The following is a 15,548-nucleotide window of genomic DNA, read 5'->3' as shown; positions in this document are numbered from 1 at the left end:
GGTGAGATGGAACTCAGAACTAACTATCTGCAGAATAGGAACTAGACCGGTTAAGGTCATACAATGTTCTTTACCAGAATAGATCCTGTTAAGAATCTCAATCTCTGTTAGGAGATAAGTCCGATTAAAGACTACCTTACTAGAGGATTTTAGATTGACAGGTGTGAACCACCTTGTTAGAGGATTGACAAAAGGCTTTTGGGCCTACCCGGTTAAGGGCTTCAGACTTGTCGAAGATGTGAGTAATCAACAAGTGAGTGATCTAGCAAATAGCACAGATTGCTTGGTTAGATCCTTGATAGCTCATTCCTAATGCATTATAGCATTACTTCAGTCTTCAACTCATTCATACTCTCTCTAACTCATCAACCACCTTAAACCCTAGCAATAACATAAAACCCTAGACATGATGTCCTTATAAAGGAATCTGATTTCATGTCTGTCCAATAGGATTACAATACAATTTCCTAGGCTCAATGCATCTAGACATATTCTGTAACACGACACAAAAAGAACCATTGAAGTGTCGGCACCGTCAAACAATCGGTGGATGGTAACTCATCACAAAGTATTACCAGTTCATACAAAATACTGGTTTAAGCAAAATACCAGTTGTCGGTTTGAAAAAATGAAGACTGGGAAATATGTGTTCTGCCACTTTGATCCTTTGTACCACTTGAGATCCTCAAACCGCTTGGGTTCAGCATACTACTTCATATCGGTAAACACTTTCTGCAAAACACCAATAGTCTAAGGACTATAATGCATCATACCAGTTGGGAACAATTGTCAGTTGAGCATAACTCATACATATAAAAGTGATCTCAATGCAAGTGTGTGTCCATCAATGACAATCAAAACATAATCATAAAAAATGCCAACATTACTCATGTCATCATTACCTCCAAATATAATCTCATCTACAAATACTTCATTGACCAGTATTTCATCTCCTTCAGACTTGAGATAAATGTTGTTGTCATCACTGGTTCTAGCAAAGCCTATCTTCATCAAATGAGCTTGAAGCCATTCATACCATACTCTAAGGTCCTTCTTTAATCCATACAACACTTTATGCAGTTTGCATACCATGCCATCCTTATCTTTCAATGAAAAACCATCAGATTGCTCTATATAAACCTCTTCTTCCAGTATTCCATTCAAGAATGCAGACTTAACATCCATCTAGTATACCTTGAACTTCTTATGAGTTGCAAATGTAAGCAATGTTCTGACACCTTCCAGTCTTGCTACTGGTACAAAAGTTTCTCTATAATCCTCTCCTTCTTCTCGCACATAACCTTTGCATACTAATCTTTCCTTATTGCGAACTATAACACCATCTCCATTTAACTTGTTTTTGAACACCCATTTAGTACCTATAACATTCTTGTTTACCGGTCAAGGTACTAGGGTCCAAGTGTTGTTCTTCTCAATTTGATCCAACTCATCCTCCATAGCTTTCTCCCAATGATCATCACCAAATTCCTCCTTAGCACTTCTAGGTTCAAAGGTGGAGATCATGCAAGATTTCTCTCTTATTCTCCTTCTGGTTAGTACACCTGCATCCTTATCCCCAATTATTTGTTCAGGATTATGGTTCAGTCTCACATACCTAGGAATAACATGATCATTCTCTTCAGGTTCAACTTCTTCATTATCATCTTCCTCTAAATTTATTTGTTCTAGTTGGACAAGTACATCAGGATTTGCTTTACCAATTTTTGATTTAACAGTTTCAGGTTCCAAAAGAAAAATGCAAGGATCTTCATCCTTCTTCTCAGAACTGGTTCCTTCTGAAAGTTTAGGACATTCATCTACACAAACATCAGCACTCTCAACAATTTTTTGTGTCCGGTTGTTGAAGCATTTATAGGCCTTACTCTTGGTGTAATAGCCAAGAAATATGCCTTCATCACTCTAAGCTTCAAACTTTCTTATATGATCATCTCTTTTAATAAAACATTTGCTTCCAAATATCTTAAAATAGCTAACATCAGGTGATCTCTCATACCAGTACTCATATGGGGCCTTGTCCTTACCTCTTTTTACAAGAACTCAGTTCATTGTGTAGACAGTTGTACTTACAGCTTTTTTCCAAAATGTTTTTGATACACCTCCTTGTATCAACATAGTCCTAGCAACTTCAACCATTGACTGGTTGTTTCTCTTTGCTATACCATTCTTTTCTGTTGTCCTTAGTGCAGAAAGATGCCACTTGGTACCATTATCATCACAATATTTAGTGAACTCTGTAGAAGTGAATTCGCTGCCTTGATTTGTTCTTAGATATTTTATCTTTTTGCCATTCTCTTTCTCAACTAAGGCTCTGAATGTCTTGAATTTACCAAAAGCTTCATTCTTATCCTTCAAGAATGTGACCCACATCATCCTTGAACAATCATCACTGAAAATCATGAAGTATCTGTCACCTTGAATGCTTCTTGTTCTTATTGGTCCACATAGATATGTATGAACCAAATCTAACAAGTGCTCTATTGAGAAATACTTTCTCTTAAGAGTTGAAGAAGTCATCTTTCCTAGTTGACAATCTTTACAAAGAGCATTAACCAGTTTGTCTAGCTAAGGCAGACCTCTTACTATCTTAGGCTTGCTTACTTTAACAATATTGTCAAAATTTATATGACAAAATCTCCTATGTCAAAGCCAACTATCATCTATTTTTGCAATCAAGCAGTTGCTAACTTTACGATTGAGATGAAATAGATTACCTCTGGTCTATTTTCTGGTTGCAATCAATTCACCTTTGTTGTGAAAGATTTTGCACATTCCATTTCTAATCTCCAGTGGGTATCCTTTGTCATTAAGTTGTGCCACACTTAAAATATAATGCTTTAGGCCTTCAACCCAATAGACATCGTCAGCACTTCTCTTCCCATTAAGAGAAATAAATCCCTTACCTTTAACCATACAAGGTGAGTCATTACCATATCTAACAACACCGCCATCAAATTCCTTCAGGGAAATAAATTTGATCTGATCACTTGTCATGTGATGTGAACAACCACTATCAATGATCCAATCATCAGAGTTATCCATTCAGGATACTAGTGCCTTTTGATTTGATATTTCTTCCTTAATAGCTACAAACACAATATCTTCACTAGTATCATCATCATATTCTTCATTAGTAATACCATTGTCAATAGCTACAAGACAATCTCTCTTTCCTTTACCCTTGTATTTCTTAAATTTGTCTCTCTTGTATTCATTTTCACCATTAGGGAAATTTGCTGCTATATGACCAATCTTGTTGCATGCAAAACATTTTAAAGGTACCTTACCTCTATATTTACTAGTGCCTCTAGGTAGTCATTTTCCCAACAATACTTCAAGTTCCACTAAGTTGTCTTCATCTATGACATTTTTGTTGGATCTAGATTTATAGTTATGGCCGGTATCTCTACTTCTTCTAATAGATGGGTTAGAGACAGAAGCTCTAAATGCAGATTCTAATTTTTGTACACTACCATCATAGCTATTTAGTTCAAAAGTAGTAAGTTCCCCAATAATAGAGTCAAGAGTTACCTTTGTCTTGTCAATGGATTTCAGCTCCTGAATAGCTACACTCGAATAGCATAGATCAGTAGTAGGGTTCTTAGTTTCTTACTGATTACTGTGGCATCTTCCACTTTCCCTCCCGTACTCTCTATCTCACCAACTATCTCTTTAATCCTTGAATCTACTGCTTGATATTCTCACCTTCAGACATTCTTATGTCATCAAGCTTTCCTCTTAAACTCTCCTCTTTGGAAATCTTAACATGTTCATCACTGCTATTAATCTCTTCTAATTTCTTCCATACTTCATATCCAGTTTCAAGACCATGAACATCTACATATTTAGCATCAGACAGGGAACTGATAATAGCTTCTAATACCTGGTGATTTTCTTGTTGTTCTTTCTTTCGATCATCAGTGAGAGGTCTAGTAGGTGTATATGCCACTGAAGTTCCTCACAAACTTTGTATAGAATTGGGCTAAACCATGGAAACTCCTAACTTCAGTCCCTGTTTTAGGGACAGGCCAATTCAAGATTGCCTCCAGTTTGCTTGGATCCATCTTCAAGGCTCCCGTAGACACCACAAACCCCAAGTATACTAACTCTTGCTTCAAAAAGTCACACTTCTCTAGGTTGATTGCCAAATATTTCACAAAGTGGATCCAAGTTGTTTCACTTACCCAGGTCACCAGCAAGAAGATCGCCTCATTCATCCTCAACTACATCATCTGTCGGTATGGTGTGCCCATGTCCATCATCACAGATAACGGTCTTCCTTTCAAAAATCAGGATGTCCGTGAACTTTGTGAGAAATTTCATATCCAACACCGCTTTTCCGCTCCCTATTACCCACAAGGCAATGGTCAGGCAGAAGCATCTAATAAAAACATATTGAGGATCCTAAAGAAGACAGTCAATGATGGTGCCCGTGATTGGCATGTTCAACTGAATCCAGCACTATGGGCATATCGAACTAGCATTCAGACCCCTATAGGCGCAACTCCTTATTCATTGGTTTATGGTGCTGAAGCTATCTTACCTATTGAGGTGGAGATACCATCACTACGGGTTTCCTTGCATAATCTAATAGATGATGAAGCCTACAGAGTATCCCATCTTCAGGACTTAGAGTTACTAGATGAGAAGCGACAAGCTGCATACAACCATCTCAAAGCCTATGAGCAGCGCATGAGTAGAAGCTACAATCACCGAGTTAGATCTAGTACATTTGAGGTAGGTGATCTTGTTCTCTGAGAAAATTCTCGTAACCAACCAAACATAGAACATCAAGGAAAGTTTGAATCAAATTGGCTGGGTCCATATGTTGTCACTATTGTATTTGGGTCTGGGGCATATCAGTTGGCTACTTCAGAAGGAGAACCATTAATAGATCTGATCAACAGCATGCACCTCAAATGGTTTTATACCTAAGCTATACAGACCATCAGGCTCCCCTACATACCAGAAAATACCAAAAACATCCAGATAAAATGACCTAAAGAAAATACAAAAACATCCAAAAAAGTAAAGAAAAAATCATGCATCCAAATGGTGAACAACCACTCTGGTGGCACCTTGGGTAAGTGTGATGGTGAAAACCTGGAAAATAGGTGCTACTCATAAAAACAATGGCTCCAGTATCTTTCAGGCTTGTTACGATCACATTCATACATACACACATCCATCCATCCAAATCATGGCTTGTTATTTGATCTGCAATAAAGAGATAGTACTTCATGCATCTTGCATCCCACTTTTTCATATTCATGTCTAAACTTGGGGGCAATACCTCTCAATCTAGTTGATGGAAGTGGATTCTACATTACTGGTGACTCACAAAATCCAAAAACATCCAAAAATGTCTCACAAAATCAAAAAACATTCAAAAATGTCTTACAAAATCCAAAAACATTCAAAAATGACTCACAAAATCCAAAAACATCAAAAAACATCAAAAATCACACAAAAACATGGCAACACATTGTACATACTTGTCTGTGCAGATACCAAACAAGCATTGAAAAAATCCTCGCACAATGATCACTTCTCAAAATTGACCAAAACAATCGACATCAACAATCAAACTGTCTTCAACAAGGATGCATCCTTCCTTACCAAAACAAAGACAAAATGACGTTTTCTTTGACAAGAAAATTATGTTAAGCTATCAAATACTTGGTTGATTTGTGAGTAATTCATTCATTTATATATCAGGTTCCTACAACATTGTTTGTGTATCTTTGGCACATTATTCCGATGAAGTTTTGGGGTACATTATTCCGATGAAGTTCTGGGGCATGTACTAATGGTGTCTACATGGGAAGTTCACTAAGCTATGTGATCATAGGCAAAAATATAGTCATAGATCACTACAGCTTGCTGACTACAGCGTATACCTCGACCATATGAGCATGAACCATTACCAAGGATCCATATTCTTTATTCTTTATGTATACATTGTTTGTTTGTAGGTACAATGCTCTTTCTTTGGTTCCTCCTACCTCATCCAAACTGGATAAAGGTTTTATCTCTTATTATGGTATGCACTTGTCTCAGGATATGATTAGCCTAAGATCAAGGAGGACAATCCAAGTCATGCATGAAAGGAGATAATCCTTATCTGTTCTGCAAGCAATACTCAGGTCAACTTGATCCATTATATCAAGTTGCTTGTATTAACTTGCTATATCAAATCCATGTAAGAAATACTCTGGTCATCTTGAATCTTTATGTCAAGTTGCTTGTATTTTCTTACAACATTTTAAAGCTCAATGATGAACATAGAGCACTATGGATCGTCATCTCATCTCATTTGTATATATTGCATTTCATTGCATTCCACCCATCCATACATTCATAATAGCTGCATATCATGCATACATAGTCATAATAATGCATACTCTATTTTCCTGTTCTTCCATAGGAATGAGTCATAGGTTCTCCATTTCTTCTATCTAACATCGAACCCCCCCCCCCCTCACCCTCCCCATCTTGATAATCAACATCACATACCCTACATCATTTCTCAATCAACCCAATCAAGCCATGTTCATCACCTTCCATCTCTAAATAGGAGGGATTGTGTTTCCTATGCTAAGTCATCCAATAAGCCAAGCAAGTTACTCTCTCTGCACAGGTACCTCGACTCACACACACCTAGACTATCAACAGATACTCTGATCAAGTATCTTCGGGTCTCAATAGGTAATCGATTATGGTAATCCTAGACTACATCAGGCATTTATCATACTGACCTAGTCTCAATGGGGCTGCCATGATTCCCCACAACCATCCATCACACGCACACACTATCAATTGATCAACCAATAAAACACAATCCAATAGACAATTACATCAATTGTCTACGTCTCAATGAGTATTTTGCTTCATATACCTTGACTTCATCGAGAAATTACATCAATTGTCTAAGTCACATCAGGTCACTTTGATTCACTTACTCAGACTTTTTCCTATCCAAGCGACCAACTGACATCAACTGTCACGCTTTGATTTAACCGGGGCAATTAAACCAATTGCACCAAATTGTCCAACCAATTTTGATCAATTGTATAGCATCAATCCAAACCCCACACTACATCTGCTATGTATCTCTTGCATGACCTCAAGGTACTCACTGACTTGTTGTTTCTTCATATTCACTCCATTTTCTCCCATTCTTTCATTCTACCTCCCCTCCACTTTTCATTCTTTCTCGAGAGATCGCCCGATTTTTCAAAAAAAATCGGCCCATCTCTCGAGGGGGCATACCACCCATTAAATTGACATTTATGGGGCATATTTCTTTACACCTATTTTTCTTTCTTTGAAACGACACAATAAAACTGCACCGTCTCAAAGAGGGGCAAATGTAGTCACATAAATCTGTCCACTTAATTAAATGAATATTTAGTATTTATTTGAGTATTTAACCATCAATCAATAATTAATTAAATTAATATATTTAATTAATTCATCTTAACCCTCTTCTTCTATTAATTAAATAAATTATTGAATTTATTTGATTTAATTCACTTAACCAAATTCAAACCATTAATTAAATAAATAAATCATATTTATTTAATTAAATTTTCTCTCACATTTAAATAAATTAATATTTATTTAAATTCCCCCAAAATCCCACCTCTCACATTTAAATAAATTAACATTTATTTAAATCACCTTTATCCTCTACCCACTTGTATTTTCCTACAAATGCAAGTTGCACAACTATTTTAAATAAATCATTTCTTTAAATCACCTTTATCCTCCACCCACTTGCATTTTTCTATAAATGCAAGTTGCACAACTATTTTAAATAAATCATTTATTTAAATCACCTTTATCCTCCACCCACTTGCATTTTCCTACAAATGCAAGTTGCACAACTATTTTAAATAAATTATTTATTTAAAATCCTATTTATCCTCACCCACTTGAAACCTTTAATGGTTTCCCTTAAAGTCTTCAAACTTAATGGCTTTCTTCTAGAGTCTTCTCAAACCTTTAATGGTTTCCCTTAAAGTCTTCAAACTTAATGGCTTTAAAGTCTTCAAACTTGATGGCTTCCTTCTATAGTCTTCTTAAGCCTTTAATGGTTTCCCTTAAAGTCTTCAAACTCAATGGCTTCCCTTAAAGTCTTCTTAAGACTTTAATTGCTTCCCTTAAAGTCTTCAAACCTTTAATGGTTTCCCTCAAACTCTTCAAGCATTTTAATGTTTTATCTTCCTTTTTCTCATTTAAATAAATTAATATTTATTTGAATATTTATCCAAATGCAAATTATACCATTTAATTGAAATAAATGATTTTATTTTAATTGAAAATACCAAAATTCCTCCCACTTGCATTTTCCTACAAAATCCACTTGCATGCGTAAACCCCTTCTAGATTCTTCTAAACCTTTCCTAATTAACCTAATCCATCCCCTAAATATTGTCACATTCGTAAGCAAATTGGAGTCACTTCTCAAAGACTCCAAAGTCTTTGAAAGGCAATTAATGATTTGCGTGTTCAACAAATTAACCTTTAAAGTCTTCCAAACCACTTATGGCTCTTACATGACCATTAATGGTTAATTCTACTCGCACCCATGGTTAAGGACTTTGACCCCTAACTTAACCCTCATGTAACCCATGTGTCTCTTCAAAGCATTTATTTCTTTGACTAGGGTAACCATCATGTACCCTCAAACATTTAATGCTCCTTATCTCTCCTCTCAAGCCTCCTCATGGTGACACTTATCAACATGGGATTGGGTTGAAAGTCTCACATGGATTGAATATCTTTCAATCCTAGCCCTTGTTAAGATTACTCAATCTTAACCCTTCATTTCCCCATTTCTTCTATAAAAGGAACCCTTCTCCTCAAGCAAAAAGGAAGCATTAGAGTATTGTTGTTATACTGGCATTAGCATAGAGCTTTCTCATAGCATCACTATCTACACTTGCATAACATTTGCTTATCATATTCAACTATCTTGAATCTCCATATGGCATCCATGGCTAGTGCTAAAAGCTGAGAGCTACACTCATTTGGGACTTGGAGAGGAGAGGAACAAGGGAGGAGCAACTATGAGCATCTTGATTAGCTATTTTATTCTATGTTTATATGCTTTCTATTTCATGCTTAATATCTCTCTTGATATGCCTGTTTAGGATAATCTTTTGTTGCTAACACTAACGTTTGTTTCTTGTGCTCTTGTGTGTGTTGCCATCAAACAGATTTTCTAATCCTTTTTGTAGAGCATCAAATTGTAAAAGTTTTTAAAAAAGGAAAAAAAGAAAAATAAAAAAAAAAAAAATTTCAGGGGGGTTGTACCCCCCGTCTCGCCCCATCATACTGTAGCTTTTTTTGCAGACTATACGAACCTATAGCTTTTCTAGTGGCTTTCACTAGACCGGTACCTATCTTTTGGCATCTGCACCTCCCGACGGCCCTGCCAACTACCAAGCATCTCCTTTCGGTCGCCATCTCTCGACTACAACTTGTGCATAGGCAGTTCCCGTCAGCAACTGCTTGTGCTCCGTCGGTGACTTGCCCTCCACATGCCGTCGAAACTCCGATGAGCTTGCCCGACCTGTCTCCCAGTTCTTGATGCCACATCCCTGCCTACCGACCGCTACTTCCTGATGACCTGTCCACATGACCACCAACAACTTTCAGCCATCCTTCTGCTCTGGCTCGCCCCCATAGCCCTTTGACTTCCGTTCCACACTATTGGAAGTCGTGTCCTAGTCGACAACCTCCTGCGGTGGTCGTGCTTCCTTCCCCGGTAGCTGCTCTGCTTCTATCACCGATAGCTTCTATCATACCCCACCACCACGCAGCTTCTATGCAATCGCCAAGTAGTCACCTTCTGAGCACCACACGAGTGCCAACTCAACACTACCATGCAGGATGTTTGTACATCTTTGTCATCTGTCATGTGTTACGCCACATCAATGACTGTACTGCCATGCTAACTATCAATACACACAGTCACTGTACATAGTCATCATATGGTGCTTATATCATCCTGCCACACAAATAGTCCTCATCAACACCACATCATATTTCCATACAGCCACATCACTTGATAGATTAGCAGACTGTAAGAACACGTTAGCATTTTCAGCAAATCTGATTATGCCATGTCATCAGTACGTACTGTACGGACACCACGTAAGCAGGGTGGTGAAGTTTTGGTGATGGCCTTACGACCATCAAATTTAGCCTCATATATTGCTGACATCATCAATTCTTTGAAATTCTGGCAAGCCCCCCCATTGAGCTTTTTGATTTTGTAGTTCAACTTCAAATGGCCATATCTTGCTAATTTTTGCTCCTTTTTGGGTGCAATTTTTTTTTAAATGGGATAATTTTTCATGTACTTTCTTGTGGTAGCATTATTTTCTAATTTTTATGGACAAAGGTTTCAGAAATTTCAGTTTTTGGTGACTGTACCTATCTAATGCTCATTTCTGCAACTTTCGGGACTTTGTTTGGGCTCATATGAACTCCTTTTAAGTTGTCTTTTTTTTAAAGTGCATAATTTATCATCTACTTTCATAATTTGTTATCTGTTTGTAGTGATTTTGAATAAAAATTGTACTTTCAACATATGGTCTATTTTGGCCAATTCGGCACTTGTATTGCATAGATCTATCTTTCTGGTCTTTTGCATTGTAGTTCTTACTCTATTGGGGCAGTTGCAAGTGGCCTATTATACACACACTACATATAAAGTGCCAAAATTATCATTTATTTATTTTTTGGGGGGGAGGGGGGTGTACTTTGATTGGTTGAATTTTGGGGGGTGTGTCTTGTGCTCTTGTGTTCTTTCCATTTTGCTTCTATGGGTTCTCCTAAGTTTCCTCTCTTAACTCCTCATAATTATGCTACCTGAAAAATTGATGCATCGAGTAAACTTATGGAAAAAGGACTAACTCATTACATTAATGGAACTATTGTTGCTCCCGTCGATCCTAAGGTTGATCTTGTTGCTCACTTGGATTGGCTCACTAAGAACATAATGGTAATTGGTACCTTAAGAAAGTATGTATCAAAGGATCTCATCTTTCATAAAGAGAAATGTACCCTAATTAAGGATGCTTGGCAAAATTTTCAAGACTTGTATGGTCAAGTTGATGAGATTAGGGGATATCGGATTGATAGTGATCTCACCATGTTAGATCCCAAGAACTTTGATACCATACAAGATTATGTCACTAAGGAAAAAGAGTTGAGGGCACAACTCAAGGATTGTGGCATTGATAAGAAGGATACTCAATTGATCTTCAATTTGATGGGAAAACTTCCACAAGAATATGAAATATTTGTTTCTAGTTTCCAAACCCATAGGATGAAAATGGGTTCAACCTACACAATGCCTACATTTGATGCTTTCACCGAAATGTTGATGATGGAACAAACTAAGTTGATAAGAATGGGCATTCTTAAGACTTCTAAGTCTCAAGCATTAGTGTCAAATCAAGGGAATAAAGGAAACCAAAGAAAGGACAACTCAAATAAGAAGAAATGGCAATCAAAGCCTAAGGACAAAGCACCACCTTCTCCACAACAAGGAGATTCATCCTCTTCCAAGAAGGACAATTCACAAAATAAGGAGAGACCTACTTGTGCCTATTGTAAAAAGGTTGGTCATTAGGAGCATTGTTTCCATTCTAAGAAGATCGATGAGCTCACACATATCCTTAAAAAGCACAACATTTATTTGCCTAATGCCTACAAGAAGGAGGATTCATCAACTTCCACTTCCTCACCTTAAAAAGGAAAAGGACAAGCATTCATGGCTTCTACAAGTGGTAAGACTCACTCTTTTTGGACAAGAAAAGGAAAATCTCTTTGTGCTACTACAAGTCATGATTCAGGGAGATGGCTTCTAGATTCAGGAGCTTCTCATCATATGGCATCTTCGCAATCTATGTTCTCTACATTTGAGCCTTGCACCATGCCGTGGATTTTGATGGGCAATAATACATACATGGATGTGATTGGGCAAGGAACTATTTCCATTGGGGATAACTTCTTTAATGATGTGTTGTGTGTACCCCATTTGACAAACAATCTCCTTTCCATCTATCAAATCACACATGGGGAAACAAAGAGAATTGTGGAGTTCACACCTGAGTTAGTTTTCATTAGAGAATTGGAGACTAGAGCTATCATTGCGACTGGGGTGGTTGATCATGCATCTTAGTTATACTCCTTTTCAGATTTTGTTGATGAGGATGATTTCACATATGATAATTATATATATGATGATGACACTTCTTATGATGATTCATATTTTGAGAACTTTGGGTACTTGAACTTGGGGATTCTCACATGTGACCCCATTCTTGAGCCTTGTATTTCATCTCCTTCTATTGATATCACATTACCTATTGTACCTGATGATGCAGCTAGTGTGATAGTTTTGCCTTCTTGCGATTGAGTGTAGCAGGATATTTCAAGTCTTCCAACTTTAGTTCATTGGGATGAGCACTTGACAGACATTGCAGGTTTGTTTGTGGAGCCCTACATTGCAGATTTGGGAAACATCATTTATTATATTCATCTTCTCTTTGATGAAGATGATCCTTCTTCAATTGTTGTGAGGGAACACTCTGACCCTCTTGTTCATTCTCTACATGATCATTCTTTCAAGGTTGACATGATTGTGGATACTTATGTATAGCAGTTGGAGGAGGTCTCTTTATCCTTAGAGGAGATATGTGAGTCTTTAAGACTTGTTCTACATTCATCTCCACTAGATCGTGGAGTGCCTTTTTCAGCAATGTAGAGCAGTTCACCACCTTTGGAGGGGATAACCTTGAACATCAACATGGGGACACTTGAGCAGTTTTCAGAGACTTCATTCATTATGATCTTTTTTCCTACTTCTTCCCTTCATGATTGGGGAGACTTCATGGATACATCTTTGGTTTTGTTTCTTCCCATGGGGAGGAATGTTGTTCAATGTTCATGGAGCAGTTTCTTCATTCATCTTTGAGATTCTACCATTGGTGCAGATTCTACATTGAGGGGGGCTACCTAGCTTCTCTTCTTCTCTCATATGGAGGGGAATTTTTCCTCACATGGGGTTTTGTTCCTCACATTCTTCTATGAGAGTTCTTTGTATATTTTTCATCTCTCTTTTGGGGGAGGGTTGTTTCCCATTGGATTTTTCTCTCTTTCCCCACTTTATGAGAGATTTCATTGCATTGGTTAGCATGCATTTGAATTTGTACATGGGTACCTAACATGGCCTTGTAGTTGGGACCCATCTTGCATTGCTTAGTTGCATTGTAGACTTAAGTGCATTCCCCTAAGTTGCACTTAAGAGGGGGTGTTGGTGTAATTAATTACTCATGTTGGATATTATTATACCTTACTTAAGTTTAGTTAGGATAATGAATTTCATAGTAGTTTGGGTATGAGGCACTTGGGTGTTTGTGCCACATTGGGATAGTGTGTGTAGGAGAATTTACACCTTTTGTTGTCTTGTTGTTACATTCCACCTTCATTGGGTGATCCACCTAATATAGAATATTATATTATTTCTCCTCCTTACCCCTACTTATCCCTACCTACCCTTCTTTCTAACTAAGCCACATATCATGTTTGTGTGCTCACATATCCATATAGCCTTGCCTATTGTTAGCACCCACACAATTTTCCATTGAGAATGTCCAAGCTTGCGGGTTGCCATTTGGGTCAATTCTTTCGAGTCTTTTGTACTTCTTCATTTTGAACCTAAACCGTTGAACTATAAAAACAATTCAATTGGTTCAATGTTCGAGGCATGTTTTAGGTAAATGTCTTTAGCGGCCTTTATCTCCACCAAAGCAAGAGCGTTATTGTTATGCATTTTGAACTTTGAACCTGTGAACCTTTTTTTTTCGTTGGTTCAAGGTTCAAAATGTCTTTTCCAAGTCGTGGCTATGTAATGTTATTTAACAAGCAGGTGTGAATGTGTTTTAAGTTGGTTTTGAATTTGAACCTTGAACCAATTGTCTTTTCAGTTCAATAGTTCAATGGTTCAAGGTTCAAAGTCCTTCACTTGTTAGTCATGGTTATTGCTCATTCCTGGTTTTGTTTTGAGCCGCTAGTTCATTGTTGTTCTTCCCAGATGAACTTGAACCATTGAACTCTTTGTAAGATGGTTAAAGGTTCAAAAGTTTCACTTCAAGTTGATTCTAAAGACTTTGTTAACACTAGAAGCAGCGCAACAAAAAGGAATATTCCTAGCATCTAACAGTTTAAAATTCTAAATTTGGAAAGTAATCATGAGAACATTAACTGCTTGTGTGGAAGTGATGGGCAAGTAAGAAAGTGTCAGGTTTTCAATCATTTCACTATTACTTCACACATTTAAATGAATCATTATGAAGCATGTGTAGTTTTCTCAATTTTTCCCATCTATTCAGAAAGGATATATAAATCCATCTTCATAATTTGTAAGGGTTGCAACTACTATAATTGAGAGAATTGGAGACACCGAAGGTAAATTAAGCTCTACTTTCCTGAGAAGGTTTCCCAGATTCATGGTGGTAACGGGTAAGTTCAGACGATTCACCTATGCTGTATTTCTTCACTTTTGAAGATTTATCAGTGTAGGAAGAAAATCTTTAGTTTGTTGGAGTAGAATTCTACCCTATTTTAGAATTGTTTGATTAAAAGTATAGATAGGCAGTATGAGGCCAATATTGCCGAAGTTTGGCTGGACATCATGTTTAGTGAGAATATTACCAAAACTAGATGATACTTCCTTCGCTCACACTACTCTAGGGGATTTCTTAGAAAGAACCAAGAACCCTCAAGCTGGTTCAATAATGGAAAAAATCATGAGAAGTGGTCTCGTTGAAGCTACTGCATTTCCACTTACTGAACCATGTCCAAATTTGGTGGTAGCTTGTATGAATAGGTATGAAGCCGAGAATAGATGCATAAGAACCAGTAATGGTGAGCTGCTAGTTGGTATCAATAGGGAAACAATAAAGGTGGCAATGGGAATCCAACACAAGGAATTGTATGAGGACTGGTCAATTGGGACTTCATACGCCTTCTTCTCTGAGAATAAGAGTGTGTATAGAAGTGTAATTGCACGAAACTTTCTCCTTAAAGTTCAAAAGGGAGGGTCACGACTACCGAAGCCCATTAATAGAGAGAACTTCATCACATAAGTGCGAGACATTGTTATACTGCTAAATAGGCTCAAAGGGAATTCACACTCCTTTTACTGGGAAGATTGGATGCATTTTTACATTCAGGTGCTATTATTAGGTGACAATATCTTGACTGGGCCTAGGTAATTGCAAAAAATCGATAATCAAATGGGCATGTTTTAAAAGGATGTATAAATTTTAAATGTTTCTGGAGTTCAATCTTATGAAAGATTTGGATGAAATTGGTAAATTAATTTTGGAGATCTAATTGGATGTTCATAAATAAATGAAATTATTAAATAAAGTAATTAAATAATTAATATAAGAGGATAGTGTAGGGGCATAAAGATTAATTCCTCTAAGTGGACTAAACCTTGT

The sequence above is a fragment of the Cryptomeria japonica genome, chromosome 5 (assembly GCF_030272615.1).
Source record: "Cryptomeria japonica chromosome 5, Sugi_1.0, whole genome shotgun sequence".
In the NCBI taxonomy this organism is placed as follows: domain Eukaryota; kingdom Viridiplantae; phylum Streptophyta; class Pinopsida; order Cupressales; family Cupressaceae; genus Cryptomeria; species Cryptomeria japonica.
This window is presented reverse-complemented; position numbering follows the sequence as displayed.